Source organism: Anser cygnoides, chromosome 4, assembly GCF_040182565.1.
Source record: "Anser cygnoides isolate HZ-2024a breed goose chromosome 4, Taihu_goose_T2T_genome, whole genome shotgun sequence".
Taxonomy (NCBI): domain Eukaryota; kingdom Metazoa; phylum Chordata; class Aves; order Anseriformes; family Anatidae; genus Anser; species Anser cygnoides.
Window position 1 is genome coordinate 57,930,479 of NC_089876.1, and position 20,495 is coordinate 57,950,973.

At 35.2% G+C, this 20,495-nt stretch overlaps 1 protein-coding gene across 15 annotated transcripts in view; it reads left to right on the forward strand.

Annotated features, from left to right (window-relative positions):
- The window catches only part of TENM3 (teneurin transmembrane protein 3), a 1,343,587-nt gene that overhangs the window by 469,802 nt on the left and 853,290 nt on the right, over positions 1-20,495 (forward strand). For 10 of the 15 annotated variants that reach the window (XM_066996182.1, XM_048078283.2, XM_066996188.1 and 7 more), the window contains exons 5-6: positions 571-610; positions 16,950-17,060. The gene's annotated coding sequence lies outside the window, so the exon portion shown is untranslated. Of the gene's footprint in view, positions 1-570; positions 611-14,487; positions 14,504-16,949; positions 17,061-20,495 lie in introns of those variants that run through there. The other 5 variants (XM_048078272.2, XM_048078276.2, XM_048078277.2 and 2 more) reach the window with 3 other exon arrangements.

Consider the following 20,495-nt stretch of genomic DNA (forward strand, 5'->3'; position numbering starts at 1 on the left):
CATTTTGGCTGTGCTCTGAGTCACTGAAGCAAAATTGGAGCATCTGGATGCAGTGTCAAAATAGCCCATGCAGCTTCAGTGCAGCACCCAAGTGGATAATCCCAACACAGAATACAAACACTGCATTAGTGATTGCCGGAAGGCTACAGTTCATCTTCCTCTGAAATACAATGCAAAAAAGTACAAGAAAAGTTGAAGGGTGATAGGATTTTTCTTCATATCTTCTGTTAAGTGAACAAAGACTAAAGCTATTTTTTGATGGTGTGTTAAGTGTTTGGCAGCTTTTTCAGTCCTCGTTTGCCCTACTAATCCACCAATTCCCTCTTCCATTGACAAAAGAGTGAATGATTTTTACAGTTTACGCCGTGTAAGATAACAGAATGCAAAGGAATGTATCCAGTTGATGATGTTACCCATGCATCAGAGTAGTGGAAGAAAAAGTATGCCAATATTTTATTAGCCTGATAGTAATGTAACATCTAATTATACTCTGTGGAGTTGTATATAAAATTTCCTTATTTCTGTGAGCTTTGTGAAATCTTATTTCTTTTGTTTTGTTTGCTCTTACAGATGGCAGCAAAATTACATTCCGTTGATTGAAAAGTGCACTGTAAGTAACTCTTTTTATTCCTCCTCTCGAATTAGGTTTCACATTTTATTTTATTTTCCTGATTTTGCTAAAATTTAATTTCTTTGCTGTTTCTATGGACAAAACTGGGTTCCAGTACTACTTCCTTGAAAACTGGTGCACAATTAATACTCTATAAGAGCCCATGAGACATCTGGCATGTGGCTACAGATAGCATCCCCAGGAAAGATTTCTTTTGCCATAGGCAAGAATAGCTTATATGAGGCTTAGGCCAACAGGTCAAGAAATATAAATGCAGAAACATGCTAAACATACCACCTGACATCAGGCTCTGCCTGGAAATTCTATATTCTACTGGATGATCTGTGGAGCCCACACCAGAATGAACACCGGAGAGCAGAACTGGGGCACAGCAGCACGTAGTCTAATTCCTGACTACCCAATTTTCTGCATATGCATCTAGGACTTTATATGTATATACAGCTCCTGGAGCTAAATCTAAGCAGAAGCATAGGACTGACTTGAAGCTTTGCTATCTTTATGTATTTCAGATAATAAAGATGTGTTTTGTGTATATATATATATATATGCTCATAAAAACAACATACAATAAAATAATTAGTTGTTCAATGATACTAAAATACTGTGCTAAACACACTGTTTTATTATTCACACTACTATTACACATGCAATGCCAAAATATATTCAGGCTGGAACATGTCAAGTAAATGGGTGACACTTTTTCTAACTTGTCTAACTGCCATTAATTTAGTTAGTATTCATTGTAATTACACTGATCATAATGAATTCATTTAGTATTAATGTGAACATTATACATCTTTTTAGGAACTCCATTATAATTCAGCAATAATTAATGTACATATTAAATAAGTGTTACTACTCAACGCTATTATAAAGCCATGTTGTTTCATTTGAAAAGCTTTAGAGCAGGTTGTGTTTGATCTGATTGGTATTCTGATTGTTGCCAAGAGGTATTCTGCAATGGCAAAGGGCAATTCACACTGGGAGACTCTTGTTAACTTTTCACAGAGATTCCATGTTTGCACTTGTCTCCTGATCCACGTATAATTTAGCATGTGAAGCAAGATTCTTCATGGCCATGATAATGCAAAAAGCATCTAACAATCCTAAATATATATATATATATATATATATATTCTGACTTTCCATACGTTATTCAATAAAGGAGGCATCTGTTTATAAGTGAAGTACTGTAACACCTGTATTTTATGATCATTCTTCCCTTATACCCTCCAAGAGGAACCCAAAACTGAGAAACAAGTATTTCCCATATGTCACTCATCAAGAAAACCTAGATGCCTGAACGGCATCCATGCCTGGGTCAGGGAGTTGCACAAAAATAATGAGTAGTAAACATGCAGCAAAAGAACTGCCAAGAATCATCTGGCTATGCATCCTGTCTCTGGGCAGTGATAAGTGTATTCCTAGAAAAAAGTAAGAGTAAGAATTACATGATACTTCTCCAGACACTCCCCCAGCCTCCAACAGCTCTAGCTGAAGAAATTCTATTAGATGAAGGTTGTTTATAAGAGATTAGGATTTTGTTGGTTTTCTCTTCCACAAATCTATTCCCATAAACCTATGTAAACTTCAAAATGGTGTCCTTTGACAGTAAGTTGCACAGGTCTGCTACACTCTTCAATGTGTGCATAAAGAACCAATCTTTATTTATTTTTAATACAGTTTTGTCTAGCTTCACGTGAATCTGCATTGTATTGGATTGTTTTGAACTGGAAGAGCAGTAAACAGTTAATGTCTATCCATTCCCTCTATGCCACCACTAATTTGTGAGCATCAACTATATCCCTCCTAGGAGATCTTGTCAAGAGAAGTATACTACTCTGCTACTTGTAAGCTAGATATGGGTTTCAAAGTGTGAGAGGTTCTTAGGTTTATACCATTTCAAAATGATTTCTCCTGCATTTCTTCTCAGTTTCTTACTGACTACTAATGTTGAACTGTTATGGAACTATTGGCTCATTTCTGCATGGTACTTAAAAGCTCCAAGCCACTATGTTGTAGGCAATGTACGAATGTATGTTTTTTTCACCTTGGGTATCACTTTACATTTATTTACATGGCATTTAATCTGCTATTGTATTGCCTTGTCACTCAGTCTTCTAAGTTGTTTCTGGAATTCTTACTGTCTGTCTCTGTCCTTGCAGCCCCAAACAACTCTGTGACAAGGACCATTTCCCTCCAACTTCCATTCCCTTTCCCAGATCAGTTATGAATGTTGATCCAGCAGTGGACTTTTCAAAAGTCCTATAAATTGTCTCTTGATTGCAGGAACTGGACAATTATTCCTACTCTCTAGTATTTAGCCTTTGAGCTATCAGTTACACATACCTTCGTTTGTATCCCCTTACTGTTGATTTTTAATAGCCTTTGCCTAGAAACTTTACCAAACACCTTTTGCCGACCCAAGGTAAACTCCAAATGAGTAACTCCAGCCAACCAAATCACTTGCATTCATATGTCTGTTCAACAATTCAAAGTATTTCTGTAGGTCTCCAAAGCAGAGATTGCCTTTACAAAAGCCATCTTTACTCTTGCTAAGTACTTCATATTTATTCAAGATCCACTCTTGAGATCTTTACAGTTTATACTAACTTGCCTAATATGCACATCAATCTCAAAGACTGTGATTTTTTACATCTTGGATTGAACTTCTTATTCATATGTATTTGCACTGCATTTTACATCCTCTAGCTCACCATACCTTTGCAATTTTAGGTGAAGAGAATGCACCACCACCAGTCAATAAGCTGTTCCACCTGTGAATTGTCTAACAACTCTTCAGTGAACACTATCATATTCTAATGATTTGTTACTATTCCTTTTCTCATCACTTCCTTTCTCCTTCAAGTGGATATTCCCACAGAGAGTTATTAGGATACATTACTACACAGCAAGCAATCTTTACCTGCAGTCTTACAAATACATCAATGTAATGCTAATTAATACAAAGTCCACTAATCTATGATCTTCTGACTTCTCTTCTGTTGATATATTTGACCTTGGGCAAATCACTTAACCTCTGTGTTTCTTTATTGTTTCCCTTCTTAAAATGGGAAGAATGGAATTAGTGTTCCCTTTAAAACTGCTGAGCTTTATAGATTATATGTATGGTAGGTATTCTTAGTTAATTTTCACACTGAATTGAATTAAGTTTTCGAATAGAATAGTGGATAAAATAGAATACCTTTTAACAGTTATGAAATTGTTATTAATATGAGAGAGAGAATTGGAAACTAATTGGAACTGCCCTAAATTTAAAAGCAGTTCTTGGTTACTTCAGGAAAAATAAAAGAGAAAAGCAAATTTTTTTTTGGTACAGTAGATGCTAAATTTCCCTACTTTCTTTTTTAAATGTCCTTTTTATGATTAATGCATTTGTAAGGCATTTGTTCTGCTCCTGAGTCTTTATTGTGGTTTTAAGTTGCATAAATGTATACACAGAAATTCAAGATTAATTTCATCTATATCTTATATATTAATTACTGAGAAATAGTGGAAATAAATTCCAGGGTGGTGATATGGTAGATTAAAGTGGAACGGCTTGCTCACTGGAAGTATTTTTTCTTATTGAGCTAAGCACTTGCCACTTGTGAAATGTTAATGAATTTTTTGTCCTCTTCTTTCATGAGAATCTTCTCTGTCTTGTTAGCGTTGAAGTGTCCTTCTCCCTTTCTCAGGCAAAATTCATTCATCCAGTCACTAGCTTTCTGCTTCTGTATAGATGAGACCAAAGCATTAAACTTAAAAAGTGCACTTTTCTTCAGCCATACTTAGGGCTCTATGGAAGGCTTCTACCAATTATTTCTTACAGGCTAGTGACAGTTAGGTGAGCACAGTCTTGTCCACCTTAATATTGCTGCATTCTATGCCAATAGAAATCTTTTTCATTTTCTTTTGTCTTTTCTTTTTTTACTTTTTCTTCTTTTTCTTTTTCTTTTTCTTTTTCTTTTTCTTTTTCTTTTTTTTTTTTTTCTTTTTCTTTTTCTTTTTCTTTTTCTTTTTCTTTTTCTTTTTCTTTTTCTTTTTCTTTTTCTTTTTCTTTTTCTTTTTCTTTTTCTTTTTCTTTTTCTTTTTCTTTTTCTTTTTCTTTTTCTTTTTCTTTTTCTTTTTCTTTTTCTTTTTCTTTTTCTTTTTCTTTTTCTTTTTCTTTTTCTTTTCTTTTTCTTTCCTTTTCCTTTTCCTTTCCTTTTCCTTTCTTTCTTTTTTTTTTTCCTTTCTTTTTTTAATAGCTATTAGTTACTAGTACTGATTTATGATCCTGTTTGCAGAGATACTGAACTACTGAACTCCGACAGCTTTGGTGAAAATGAAAGCTAGATGCTGATTCAAAATACTTGCAGAAGCAACACCAATAGTTACTAATGCACACAGATGGTTAATGTTGTCTGTTTTGTTGTGTTTGTTTTTTTTTTTTTGATATTTCCTTTTTTTTAAACAACAAAATGTAAAACTACGATCACTATTTTGCCCTTTGTTGTAAAGGATTAATTCTAACTGTCTACAGAGCTGGCAAAAATGTTTAAAAGGTTCAATGGCAAATTCAATGAAATGGCATTTCAATTCTGTCTGGAAAAAAAAAATCAGTCTTTAGGAACAATGTTATTATTTGTGTTTCGCTTGTACTTTGGGGACATACTAAATGAGATTTTTAATGCCTGCTTATTTGGCAATACCAATCAAAGAGCTGATTAGGCTCACTCCTACCCTCCTGGTTTGGACAAGTTTGGATAGGCAGTAGGTTATTCCTCCTCCTTTTTAATCTGGTATGTTTATCCATATTTGCTATGCAATTTCCCCTTTCTCTTTTCCCTTTTCCCATTTCCCTTTTCTCTTTTTTCTTTATTCCACATTCCATATTACATACTGCCCTGTTTCCAGACATCATCATTTTTGGATCTCAGTCCATATACACCTGTCCTATTGGTGGTTTTTTCTTCCAGCTTCTTTATGACTTCTTAAGGCCATCAGTCGTGTTCCCCTTTTCAATTAATATTTCAGTTAGATCAGTCTCTCAGTGGTACAGCTTGTTCTTGTTCTTGAACATGAAAGAAAGCTGGAGAAATGACCATGGAGGAGTACTCATGAACAATTGTCTTACTGAAGTATATGAAATCAGCTATGAATCCAAATAAACATTGTCTTTAAACTATGGTTTGCTTAAATCAACTGAATTCAAAGGAATTTGAATTCAGAGATACTACATTTTCTGGCTTGCATCCCAGCACGAGGATCAGATCGCAAGTTGCACGTTGTGTGCCCAGTGCTCAAGGACTTGAGGGTTCTGTCCCATCCCTTTCACTTAAGCTTTGCTTTTCAAGATTAGTATTTAGACCTACCTAAGTAGAGGAATTAAGAAATAAGTGCCTGAAGACATGCGGTCTAACAGATACGTAATACAGTATTGTTTCCCAGAGTCACTTTTTTATAGTGTTGTTGAAGCTCTCAGAAAAATAGTATTTACAATGGAAAACTTTAACAGTCTTTCACCATGGTTGCTAGCAGGCACTGATATAATGCTAATGTGACAGCTAAGATTTTAGTGAGAGACACTTTTATTTCCCTGATAAGAGAAGTGTTATACATACTGAAAACCAGACGGATTTTTCTGGCCAGTGTCTCCTCATGTTTGTGCCAGTAGGGATTTGCTGACTACTCAAATTATCTTTCACAGGTTAGCACATGTCTATCTTATACAGAAATGTTTATCTTTCCTTCCTGACATTTCTCTAAATGGTCATATTTTAAAAAAAAGGAAAGCAGACGCTGTTGTTGTTATTAAGTGGCTACCTAATGTTCACCCCAGAAAACTACTAGACTTTTATTTTATAATGCAAGACATCAATTCAGGATTAGCTTGCCTTCTAGAAAATGAAATTTTATTTCTTACAAAATTCATTCTTACAAATTCATAATTTGCAATAGTCCCTTCTCTGGCAAAAAAAAAAAAAAAGAAAAGAAAAGAAAAGGCTATTACAGTCTAGATAGCATTTATAAGGTTAGAAAAATATGCTGATGCATTAAAATAAGCTCCATTGTATTTTAACTTTGATTCTGGATGAAACTTGCTTTATTTTTGATCTGTCATAGCAAGGGTCACTTATACATCTCCATAAACTACAAATCATATTACAGAATTTCCTCTGGTCTCTCAGAAAATCTTAATATACCACACCAGATTGATATAATAGTGTATCCTTATCCATATTTTCAAATCTCTATGCCACCTTAATCTTTTTCATTTGGTATGTAATTTCATGTTCTTGAAATATTTAAACTCATTTTATACCTTTGTCAAATTTTTTAACCATTGCTGTAGGAATTTCACGTCATCATAATTGTACTTTAGGGAAAGTCTCAGATGTAGAATCTGGGCAGAGGACAGGCAGTACATCTGAAGCCTGAAAAAGAAGCAGTGTGGATTTCCTTCTTGATCTGTGTGCTAGAAAGGTGATGTGTTTGGCCCAAAGCAGAAATTACTTAGAGTAAATTACCTAGAGTAATTTCTGGTCTGTGGAGCAAAGTTTTCAGGTCTTCTCTGTTTTTCACACTGAACTTTAATTCCTTAATTCAGTAAGATGAACATCTGAAACTCATTTTATTATATGCTGGTACTTCCAGCAATCATATTAACATGTTTCTACCAAAAGTGATCAATTAATTCTGGTATTTAGATGTCAAAGAGTATTCAGTTATAGGCCCACAGAAATGTATGGAACATTATAGTTAAATATCCCTAGATACTTGCAGATAGAGCAACGCATTATTATTAATTACTATTAATTTATCAATGAAAGTCTCTTAAGAGAGAGTGTGTACAGTTGTATACTGTATTCAGCATTGTAGTAATAACAGACTATTGCCCTCTGTTGCCTTCTAAGCCAGATTTCAGAGGATAGGAAGAAAAAGGATTAAATTTCATGACCATCACTGAAAATACTTTCTTCTGATAGGCAGCAAAGAAGCAGATAGATTTAACAGATGAGGGAACTTCAGTTATACCTTATTAATCATATTTTATTCAGCCACTAAAGTCTGAGACTATTAAAGCAATAATAACACATAATAAAAGTAAAACTTTCTATGTAGAAAAAGCTGGTTGGTTGGTTTGTTTTCTGCTGGGGGAGGATTCTAGATTCTGTTCACACATCTACTGCTGTTTAATGGAGATAAAAAAGACAAATGCAGTCTGAAGCTTACTTCTTACAAAGTCAGATACATATATAATAGATTTTTGGTTTAAGATGCTTTAGCCACAGGTAGCAATTTACCTGCTTCATCTTAATGAGTAAAGCTACTAGTGATGAAATAATATCTAGGATGTTCTTTTTTTACAGAAGATATACAAAATGCTTTCTTAAACAGTTTTCCCTCATGTTCTTGAACATAAATTGCTATACCACAAGTTGCTGTAGTGCAATCCACACCCAAAGTTGTTGTTTTTTTAAATGCCAGAAAATCTGCTATCATTTCTAAAAATTAACCTGATTCTCCTGTGCAATAACAAAAAGCTTGGTGAAATTTTTGTTTTGACTGAGATGTAATAATGTACAATGCTGAGAAGCTGAGTGTACACCTTCACGGAGAGTTAGTTTTAAAGTTTTATTCAGCCTGTTCCCATTCACCTGCAAGGGATTATTTAAACATGTTTAACTCAGTGCATACCCATCCATGTTTTTTTGTTTTTTTTCTAATGCCTAATTAATTGTGAATAAACCTTGACTTTAATATACAGTTTTAAAATTAACTCAAGTGACCCATGATTGGGAAAAAAAAAAAAGCAAATAATCTATATTATTATTATATTACTCTTGCTGCAGATGTCTGAAACACTGTTAGAAATGAGTGCCAGTCCCCTTACATTTGACAATTTACATGTATGAACCAGGCAGGGAAAAGGGAAAATTTCAGTATATCTAATAACCTCATGCATGTTTGAGTTTAAAAAGAAACACTGTAGAAAAATGATGATCTTTTTACATAACTTGCATTACATGTAAATTTGCTTTAGCAACTGTGTTAACAAATTTGCAGGACAAATACTAGAACAATTACTAGGCCCATCTAATTCCATACACAGATTCATGTGGTTATATACTGTTATCTACAAAACAACTCCCAGCCTATCGCTGACCTGAAAGTCTAATGCTCAGCAAGTTTCATTTGACCTTAGTTTTGATTTCCACATCTTTATCTCCTGTCCTTTCTTTGTCTTCAACTTTAGCAGTAAAGGTCATCTACAACAAATTGTTCCAGAGGCCAGTAGCAAGTTAATTTTGCGAAGCATCGTCAGCACCTGCGCAAATCTCTGGCAGTACAAAACCTTGTAGGGATCCTTATAGTTCATCATTTCTGATCTAGATATCATAATCTGAAGCTCTACAAAACACATTTCCTAGTTGGTATATCTTTCCACTCAGCTGTTTTGTCTGACTGCAGGAAGCACCACTGATTTTGACGTGTGATCAATTTATTTTAAACTTCTATTCAAAGCGAAACTTTGCATAAATGTAGACACTTATATTTTGATCTCAAGCAGTTCCCAACTCAGATGACAGTAACAAAACTTTTCAAGCATTGGGTCGTTACTGTAATTGCTCAATGTTGTTGTATCAGCACAGCGCACATCATTTTTCAGATGCAAACAGGGAGGAAACCCACTATCAGAGTCACTTCCAACAGACTCTTAGACATAAAGTGAAAATAAAATTTGCAAGATCTGATGGAACAGAGGAAGACTATAAATATATTCAGTTACTTTGACAGAGTTGCTCAGTCTTCAAGTAAACAATTTCTCAAATAGCAATAACCTATATTCAACTCTGGGGTTAGAGGTAACCTATATTCATATTCAGACTTTGTGCCTGTAATCCCTTCTCCTGAAAACCACTTTTAAAACTTACAAGGACCAAGCCAAGTTCTGTTAACAATGTGTCTCTCTACAGCACTCTATAATGGCTTTCTGTCCAAATGCACTTGCTTTTCACTAGATTTGAAAGTGACCAAAATATAAATTTTATCATTTTCTTCTACCAGTGCTTCTGGGCCTGAAGAAGACCAATATGCCTATAGGGCATTACAGGACTGTTTCTCAGTGAGAAGCCGTATTGGTGAGATTGTTAGCTCTACTGTGCCACAATATGATTGTGTGTCGCCAGTGAATTAACTGCAAATGCAGTCCTGAGCTGAAGAGTGCAGGTAACCCTATACTACCACGTAGTATATTTTCTCCATTTATTTGCAAATAAAATAAAGTAACAATCAATCCGAGTTTTGTTTTTCCCAGTTTTTCCCTTACTAACAAATCATATGTAAAGTTACAGAATGATAAAAGTAGCATTTCATATCAATATTTAGCTTTGCCAGTATTAAGAGTTGTGGTAAAACTAAGACTATTTCCATACCAGTAGTTTCTATGCAGAATTACAGATTTTCAGATAAAATGCATGAGACTGAGCTCTTCCTTGATAGAGGTATAGTTGTAGTGTAGTCAGCAGCAGGGTTTCAAAATTCAAGGGAAGACTGACCTAAAAATTACCATCATTTAAGAAAAAAATGAATTGCAAGATAGATGCATCTGTCGACATGTGCAGGTACGTATGTATGCATGCATGAAGAACAGTGCTCATCCAAAAACATGTAGAACTGTCAGGTTTGATCTTCTACAAAATCTCCGGCATCCTCTGATGCTTTGCCCAGCAATTATTTATTCCCATTCCCAAATTCCCAATCAGCCTGGTCCAGTCCACCTCTATATGAGTTCTGCCTCCAGGCCTACCAAAAGTCCCTCTTCCCATTGCGTCTTCTGATTTAAATCTATCCAAAAATAACCTTTATGTTTTCAGTATCCATGAATTCTTAAAATGTATCGTCAACAATATCAGATACGTATTGTGTTGGTGTAAAAAGGCTCAGTGTGTAATAAACATCATAACTCTTTCATGGGAACCACAGGAAAAGAGGGCTGACTGCTACTGTACTTTATAATTTCCAAGCAGGATATAAACTCCAGTCCTGCAGAGTTGTTAAATCTCACTTATCTTGGTTATTATAGGGTATTAGAATAGTAGATGGCACTACATTCAGATATTCCCTGCAGGAAAATTCTCTTATTTCCACTAAAAAGTAAATACTTTGAAATCATAGATAAAAAAATTCTTATTAGGGTATAACATTATTTTTTTTATAATATCCTCATGTAGTATACTCTTATTTTGTTAAGAATTTTCATTCATTTACAGTTGCTACTGATATTTTGTGCCTGTTGTCACAGGTGATCTTGCCTGTTTTTTTACCACTCTCATAAAAACCACTGAACACACAGAGAAGTCAATAGAGAATACAGCAAAAGTCTGAATCTTTAACTTATCCTTGCCTCTTTTTACCTCAGAGTAAATTTAACATTGCATACTAAATTTTACTCTAGACCTCTGCCCTTCATCTTAATATAACTGAGAATTTTCCAAGTGGGAGAAAACAAAGAAGAATCCTTAATGTAAATGGGAATCTTCTAGAAATGAACTAGTAGTATTGTAATTAAACAACAACAAAACAAATAACCCACACAGATATAACTGGATAATTGTGATAACCAGAACATATAGTTATCTTAAAGTTTGGTGTGTCAGTCAGGGCTGCTTCAATGTATCTGCTTTTTTTGTGTGTGTGTTTAAAATATTGTGTACAGAAATATTTGAGCCTGCAGAGTTTACTTGTTTCTCAGAAGAAAGGCTCTGCAGGAGAGAGTTTCTATCCTGTGGAGCTTATAGACTCTGCAGGATCTTTTGCTTAGTGACCTTAGTTTATCCACAACTCATTTATGTGACTGAATCTTATGTCTCCCAGATAAACGAGTTTCAGATCATTAAGGTTGTACTGTCCTTGTTAGTAAGAATATATTATTGGCCAGAGGAATGCCATAATGTCTTTTTCCCAAAACACAAGGAAATAATAATTATGGAATTTGTTTTCAGGTTTGTTTACAACTTGCTTATGAGCTGCTTTTTGTCCTGTCTCAAGAATAAGAATAAATTATGGAGGAGGTCTCCCATCTCTGGACACAATTTTATTTTATTTTTTAATTATTATTCTCTTTGATCTTAAAGAATTTGCAGGCTTTTATGCAGTACAGGGTAAAATATGATGTCAACTAAACCTTACTAAGAAAATAATAAAAGATACCAGCAATATCTATATCAGTATGCAATTGTAATGATATAGAAATAAAAAAACATATAAAAGAGGAGATGTCTTCTATCTAATGTACTGTATGACTGAGGTGTAAAGATACCAGACTGAAAAATATTGAAGAAAATAAATAGAAAACTTTGTGGCATACAAAAAAATAAAATAAATAAAAAATTATTTCCTTTTTAACATCTTTGGCACATAATACAAAGACAGACTGTTAATATTTAAAATCCATGTTCGCTCATTTTAATTACAAACGTTTAGTAAATTCTAAAAAAGAAATCATTCTATTGAAACATTCATCATGTCTAAGATACATTAAGGAATCATCTTTAAGAGGTATTCTGATCAATAACTTAATCTTGTAGAATATTATACTGTGGTAATTTCTGAAAATACTGTTTCTATAGAGTGAGATTTCTGATAAGTGTTCATAGTGTAGCACACAGCCTGTATATTCTTTATAGTTCTGCAATTAGTAGTGTGTATCTATTAATATGTAACAGAATTTGTTTTACATCAAGTAATATCCTGTGCAGAGAACATAAATCAGGCTTTGCTTGATTACTCAACATCACATGTGAATTTGAATTCCGTAGTTGTCATTGTCATGATATTAGAATTAAAACTGAGAGATACTGATTTAGTCCTTATTGTGTTCTAAACTTTGCTTAATTTTCAGTATAGTGAGCAGCAAAGATAGAGATCTGCTTAAATCATCTAAGAGGTTTTTAAATTCACCCATTCTTTTAAAAAAGTTGGAGGAAAAACAATCATATGATGTTTGTGATGATCACATGAAGGCAAAACACATATTCTCTGAGAGTATCTCATTAATACTGACTCCTAACATTTTATGCATATTCTGTTTTCCCAAGTCTAGAAGATTGTGTTTGGCATGGATATTCAAATTTAGTTCTTCAAATAAATGTTTATATTTAGAATTATATGCATGATAATTAATTTAGTGTACATAAATAACCATTTGCTTCTATCTGTAATGGTAATGCATATCTAGCAGCTGGTTTGCCCCAAAATGCAAGCCTTTGAGAAATATTCTGAGATAAAGAAAAGCAAATGACTCTAAGAGTAAATTACTGTAAACTAAGACTTCATTTTATGCTCCTAGTCTATTCAGATCTCAGGTTTCACTGTGTACTTGAATGCTACAGAAAAGAAAATTTCCAGAGGTACAATTGATTACCCTTGACTGAATGATCACTCCATTTTTCATCCACAAACATTTCTTTCTTGACTTGTCCTATTTCACGTCACTCAATCTTCATTTCAAACAGTACTATATAATAGCAATTAGGGCATACGTGCTGCTACTGTATTTTCTAAACTTCTTGTGTATTCACTAAGAAAATTCTAATTTCTGGCTTTTCCTCACCTTTTCTTTTCCTTTTCCCTCCATTTCTTGTAATGTAGTGTTGCAAATACAATTTAATGTCAATCAGCTTTTGTTATTGTATTGTTTCACTTCTTGTCTTTCAAGAAAAAAAAACCTGACACTGAATTTAGAGTTGCCAGGGATTGTTCCTCAGTGGTTTGGTGATACAAAACAAGAGCAGGGGGAGGGAAACAACGGAGTAAGATTTGATAATGGGAGAATAATAGAGTCAGAAAGTGGATCGTCTCTTCACTTTCTGAGCTCATATATTTATTTTTTTTCTCTTCGTCCAAGATTAACATTTTAATGTGTTTTATGTTAGTGCTGTTGCCCAGCAGATGCTTTTCTCTTTTCATTTCCAACTGCCATTTTCAACTTCAGAAAGGTGAACTCCAGTCAAGAGCCAGTCTTTGGTATGCATGTGTTAGTTCATCAGACATGAAATACTTCAAGGCAGCACATCACTTTTCCGCACATTTGTGCCAAAATGTGCTAAGTTTCAAAGGGCAGCCTGGCCAACTGTCTGTCAGCTTACAGGAACGCACTGCTCAGCCACAGCACTCAGACACCTGACTGCTTACAACAGCACGACAGGCACTGCCCTGCAGACCCAGGACTGTTTCTCTACAACTACCTGAAAGAAAGTTGTGGGAGCTAGGGGTTGGCCTCTTCTCACAGATAACTAGTGATAGGACTAGAGGAAATGGCCTCTAGTTGCACCAGGGGAGGTTTAGGTTGGAAATTAGGAGACATTTCTTCTCAGAAAGAGTAGTGAGGCATTGGAACGGGTTGCCGAGGGAGGTGGTGGAGTCACCGTCCCTGGGGGAGTTTAAGGAAAGGTTGGATGTGGTGCTTAGGGACATGGTTTAGTGGGTGATATTGATGCTAGGGAGATGGTTGGACCACATGATCTTAGAGGTCTTTTTCCAACTTTAATGATTCTATGATTGCACTTTAAAGTAAAAGATATGGTTTGTGGTTTACTAAGCCTCCTGCTAAAAACCCTTCAAGCCTGAAGTTAGTGAAAGACTGTTTGGGACTCTCGAGGTCTACAGTCAGCTGTTCCCCCTCAGCTGCAATTATTCCTTCAGCTGCCATTATCTCCCTCAGCGCTGGGGGCCCTGCCAGGTGCCTCCAGCACCACCATTACAGGTGCAGGTAGCGAATACTCGCGCCTGATTGGCTGAAACCCTCACAGCACCTGGCAAGTGGCTGTGTGTAAGCAGTCAGCTCGTGCTTCTGGAAGGTTCTCCAGGCGGTGCTATTGTCTGGTGAGTGGGGCAGGGATTGGCTGTGTGAGGGAGTGAAGGGTAGCTGGGCTTGTCATATGCCAGGTCACGCCACCACTATCTGCCCCATATTCTGCACACAGTCCTGGAACTCTTCGTGTGGGTTGGTTTGGTTATGGTATTCCCAGTCTTAGTACACATCCAATATGCTTCATACCTGCAGACAAGACAAGAGGAAGTTCTAGTGCCTCTCACAAGCTCCACCCTTTTCCTTTGAGAGATAAATGATCGGGGTTAAAATTATGCACGTTTTCAAAGAGCTGTAATTGAAAGAAAATTCTTATTTTTTCTTGGTATTTCAACAACTTACATTTTATGATATGTTGATTCAGCTACCTGGTTCTTCCTGCAGGTTGTGCTTAATCAGCAACATTGGCAATCCTGTGGGTCTTGCTAAAGTTTATAGTACCACGTAGCTATCTGAGTGGCTTTTAGTGTAGATTTAATCAAATTATTACAAGGTGAAGATTGTTGAAAACATTTCTGGGGGTATAAATCTGAAAGTGGTTGATTTGTTTCAAAGAATAAAAGATGCAGCAAAAGTTCTTTTCTGCCATCCCTTCTGTGGCAGTTTCTCTCCAGCTGATTCTTCATGTGAGCCTACAAAGACATACGTTATTTAAAAGTTGAAAAAGGAAGGCTTGCTTAGTTAAGTTTGAAGAGAAATCACACATTACAATGTTGTATAAGTTAAAAGAATGGATAGTGTCAATTATGAATAAATGTGGGTTTCATTTAAGTGTGTATACCAGTAAGTTGAATAATGATGATTGTGAGTTTTTATTGTGCATGTACGGTACATCCTGTATTATGTACAATAGTCAAATATTCTGTCATTGTTTGTAGACGTTTTCAAGAAATGAAAATAAGCATATGTTCATCATTAACCTGTCAGCAAGCTACCATTCTCTTGCAATAATAATAAAAAGCCAAGTATCTTTTTTTTTTTCTCTTTACAGTTAGAGATGATAAAGGTATCTTAAACCCTGTTGTGAGGTTTGGGGCATTCTCTTAATTTTCTTTGTTTCTATATATTTCTAAATATTTACAGAAGCTAACAAGATAAGCTATATTTTATACCTCATATATGTGAGTGTGAATACACACGTGAATACATACTGCAGGGTCTTCAAGTAAGTCACAAATACATTCTTACAGTGAGCACTCGTCTTGCAACTTGAAACCAGAAAGATTTTCCTTTTAGTATCCATAGAGGAGTTTTTCCAGCTGGCTCTTTCTGTATGCTCAGGGTTTGGCGTATAAAACGTAGCATCACAAATACTTCGGCTGGTGCCTGCTTCCCTATCTTACTGAGACAGAATCCTTCAATTTTTACTGTATCTTGCTGTTCATCTGCCTTTCCTTCATCCTTGACATTCAGTGACTTTGCTAAGGGCTTCTTTTTGGCCTTATGCTGGCTGGGACAGTTACATCCCATTTCAGCCTATATTGTGGGTGTCTGTGCTGCTTTAGGGTCCCATGGCCAAAATCATCTTGCTAGTGGTTCCAGCTTCAGGCAAGGTGAGAGGGGAACTGAGCTTTCTGTACTAGCACCCACACTAGTCTATTCTGATAGACTGCAGACACCTGCAGTACTGTGTTATCTTTCAGTCCTTGACAACTCAACTGTAGGAGAAGGAATGTTCCTGATTAGATGCCCACATTCTTTCTCTCTTTCTCTAGATTGTACTGTAAAACCTGGGCTTTCCAGGCCCAGGCAATCTTGACACCATTTCATCTCAGCTGAAGGTGAAGAGAGACCAAATCACATTGTCATTCATTCTGCGGGTGCTTGGATTATCATGCGAAGACTGCTTTGTCACTGTCGTCTATAGCAGCAGTTGTATTATTGCTACCAGCTTGTTCACATGAGCTGTTCAAAGCAATAATCTGCACTGCTGTGTTCACTTCCATTGCTTCTGGCTGTACTAAGCTTTGCATTTCCTTTTACGTTGAGGACTGAGTTTGCCAATGGCAGAATATAAGATTGTGCCTTCTATTCACTTCATCATGCAACAGTATTTCCTATCTGGGTCAATACTTATTGTTACATCAATTCAATCATCCATCCTGTATACTGGGAATTAAAGGATTTTTTCAATGTCAAAGTAAATACCTTCTCCTCCATTCTGTATACAGTGATGCTGGCTCTAGGAATAGACCTGCTATGCAGACACCATAAATCAGTGCCTGTGATTCATGGCTCAGGCATAAGAGAAAGCTGATCTTTGGTTGATAAAGCTTCTTCTAGGACCAGTAGGGAACCTGGACGAAGTTACACAGATGATCAGAAAGGCTTTTCAGAGCCTACTAGATGTGCCTGTCAGGACAAGTAGGTGTATCCCCCTCAGAGAGGTGCCTGAAGTTTATCACATGTTTATGGATATCCTTCACTGTTTTGTTTCCTCTAAAGTTTTTATTCTTATAGGGGGAGTCCCTTTGGAGCTGGTATATGTAGATGCAGTCATCATCCTGTCAAGTAGCAAAGAGAGCATAAGAAGATGAAATACTTGAGTGGGCTCCTTTGACCTTCTTACTGGTATGTGCACATACCATCCCTTGCCACTGTATCTGAGAGCTAAAAATATGCTGCTGTCCCTCAGTAGAAGAATGACAGAATGAGAAGAATTTGATATTTTTTTTTTTACCTTATTAATATGTTGTTGGTTTTCTATACGTTTTTTCTCCCTCAGAGTTTACATCCTCCTCCTGTCAACTTTCTCCACTTAAATCTCAAGTCTCTTCTTGTTCCCTCCCAACTGGTTTTATAACTTTAGAAGTAATCTCATACATTGTAATACTACAAAGCATAAGCAAGCTTCCATTACTGTATTGCATACACAACAAATAAGAAGTCTGAGAATAAGGAGTGAGAGTTGAGATTTTTAAAATTGCAAAATGAAGGGCCCATACGAGGTTTTTGTGTTTTTTGAAGATACTGTACTTTAGACTCATCAGTGAAATATAAGCTATTGATGTAACTATAGACTATGTTGTCTAAATTAAGTAATATTAAATGCTGTGCACACAGAGACACAAATGTGTGTACTTTCTCTTTGCGTAGTTCATACATAGCATATGGTTTGTATAGATCCACATGCTCGTACCATGTAGTACTATTATGAGATAAGGAGCTGTAAATTTAAACAAAACTATCTCAGTTCTGAAGTATTTGCTTCAATCTGTGGGCTGCATCAGGATGGGAGAGAACACTGTCTCTTAAATCTTTACAGAGGTCAAAACTTCGGTTAAAGGAGTCATTTGGACTGAATAGAATTGGAATTGCTGGAAACTCCTAGACTTGATATTATAGTTGGAGAGCAGAAATTTGGATATTGTAGTGGGATATGGAATAATGAGAAGCCATATTAAATCCTTATTGCCTGTCATAGGGAACAATGATTCTTTCCCTTTTACCATTTTTTTTCTTTTTTAACCCACAACCTATGGGAAACAGAGCAAAGACTCTGCTTTGTTAAAATTCTCTCTTTAGAGGTATCCAAAACCCAGCAGTTTTCTTTCTTAGTCCTTTGCATCTGATGTGGTCTTTGCACCTCAGGCAGAAGCAGTATCTCTTTCCCATTCCTATTTCTCCTTCATAAATTCTAATTCAATGTTTTAAGTTTTTTTTGGTTTTAAACATTTGGGGGGTTCTTTTTAAGCTGAAACATATTTTAAGACTTTGAAAAAAGCTAGTAGCTAAACTAACCAGAAAAAGCACTATTGCTTGTCTGGGAAATAACCCTAAAACTCATCTTTAATTGCACTGGGAATCATTTATTCTCATATTTTGGGAATGTTAGGTGAAATAAATGATTTAACTATTTAGATTACCTCAGTAAATATTTCCAGTACTTTCCTCCTTTCTAGACAAAATTAAAATCCCCTTTACAGTCTGCTACAAATGTCTCTGACATTCTATCTTGGTTTCACAAGAGGCTCTAAAATAGAGTATGCAATTCTAAAACAGAATTACATATACAAACCATTTCAGTTGCCTGTATTTTTGAGCGTATAAGTTTTAAATAATGACTAGTCTCCTAAGCGTATATTTTGTGAAGTGAAATTAAGATAGATCTAACACAGTGGGGAAAAAAAAAAGTAATTATTGTAATTAGCCATATTTTTAGGTTTGTTTTGGTTTCCTTTTTTTTTTTTTTTTACAGCTGAAGTGAAGTAACATACAATTGAAATGAAATAACTTTGTTGAGGTTAATTAATATTAGAAAACTAAGTTGCTCTTTTGTAAGAGAGTGGGAAATAATACAGTGTTTGTTTCTTTCCGGTGTCTTACATCTACTGTGTTGTGCTTATCACAACTAGTTTGCACTAGACTTCCAGGTCTTCTTTTAATTGTACAGGCTATGTCAGGTATGTATTTAAGGATTATTTTAAGAGACAATCTTTGGGAAGGTGCCCCCCCCCCCCCCCCCCCCCCATGCAGGTAAAATGTCCTGAAACAAGGATACAAAAAGGTGATGCAAACCATATTTACTACCATTCTTAATGAGAGATTTATATTTTAAAAGTAACTTACTGGATGAATGCTTTACTGAAGCATTAAAATGGACTTGATGTAATAACTTAAGTAGTAATTCATTACAACTTAGGTTTTAATTCAAAGTGTTATATAAATAAAATGCAGATGTATAGGATATTCCTCTTTTTTCTGAATATATTACTCGCATGCTAATAGTAACATAAAACTGAACTTAAATTACAATTTTGGTACTGAGATTAATACTTCATATTTTTATTCCCTGTATATCTAAAATGCCTATTTAAAGTAATAAATTAAGGGCTTATGTCATTCATATATAAACACATACATAAATGCACAGCTTATGATACAATATGCAAAACCTGATATAAAGCAGTATAATATGGTTGCAAATCAAATGAAATATGTAAATTTAAAAAAATTAGTTCTCTTTTGGTACTTTTATTTTCAGTGTTTTTCTACTACTTAGAATATCAAATTTATGTTAGAACTGGAATTTGTCACAAGATATAATTATTATGTCCTGAATTTATTCTTTCATTTAGTGATCTCTTGCCATGAAAGATGAATACTTAAATGTATTCTGCTGATACCCCCACCACAATTTTGGTTCTATGTTTGTGAAAAAGAGCTATCTAAAGTACCATAACATTTAAAATGCACAAGCCAGCACAAGGCAGCATTTGAGTCAGAGGTGGATCAGGCAGGACCATGATGCCAATTCAATCTACTTAAAATCTCAGAATTCAGTATTTCTGAGGGTTTGTTTGTGCCAGATTTAAATCTGCCCCTTTTACACTCATGAATTTCTCAACTCAATATTTCAAGCTAAGTTCTAAGTGTGGACTGGATTCTGTGCTACCATTGTTTCTGGCTTTTGTAATGAAAGATAGACTTGTGAATAAAACATTCAGCATCAGAGCAAACTTTGGTCCTCAATTTAACTGTGTAGTATCAATAAATGTACAAAAGAAAATGTCACCTAGAAATCTGACAAAGCCATTTTGAAAATACTTGTCAGAGTTTTGTGATTTTTTTAAAAGAAGTAAAAAGCAATTGTGGAAGAACTGTATTAAATAAAAATTAGAAAAAAAGCAAAGGTCATTTATGCAGAATAAAAAATTTAAATGACGTGGGGAAGGCAAATTAATTATATGCAGTGCTTAGTACCCATGTGTCATGTTTCCTCAGTTAAAACAGTTTGTTTTTCTTACTTTGTTCAAAGATTGTGTGATCTAGTTTTAAAGAAAAACCAGAGGAGGGGAATTACAGCAAGTATACTGCAGAGATGACAAATGCTGCTGAATCAGTTATGGGCTTTGGTAAGGCTCTGCTGTAGGGAACCTGCAGAGGTATCACAGTCTTTTCCTAATCAGAGGATAGGTCTTATGCTGAAAACATTCTATCACTGAGTGAAAGAAGAAAGGAAGAAAGAAGTGAAAAAGGACATGTTTTAATTTCTGCACAGAATCT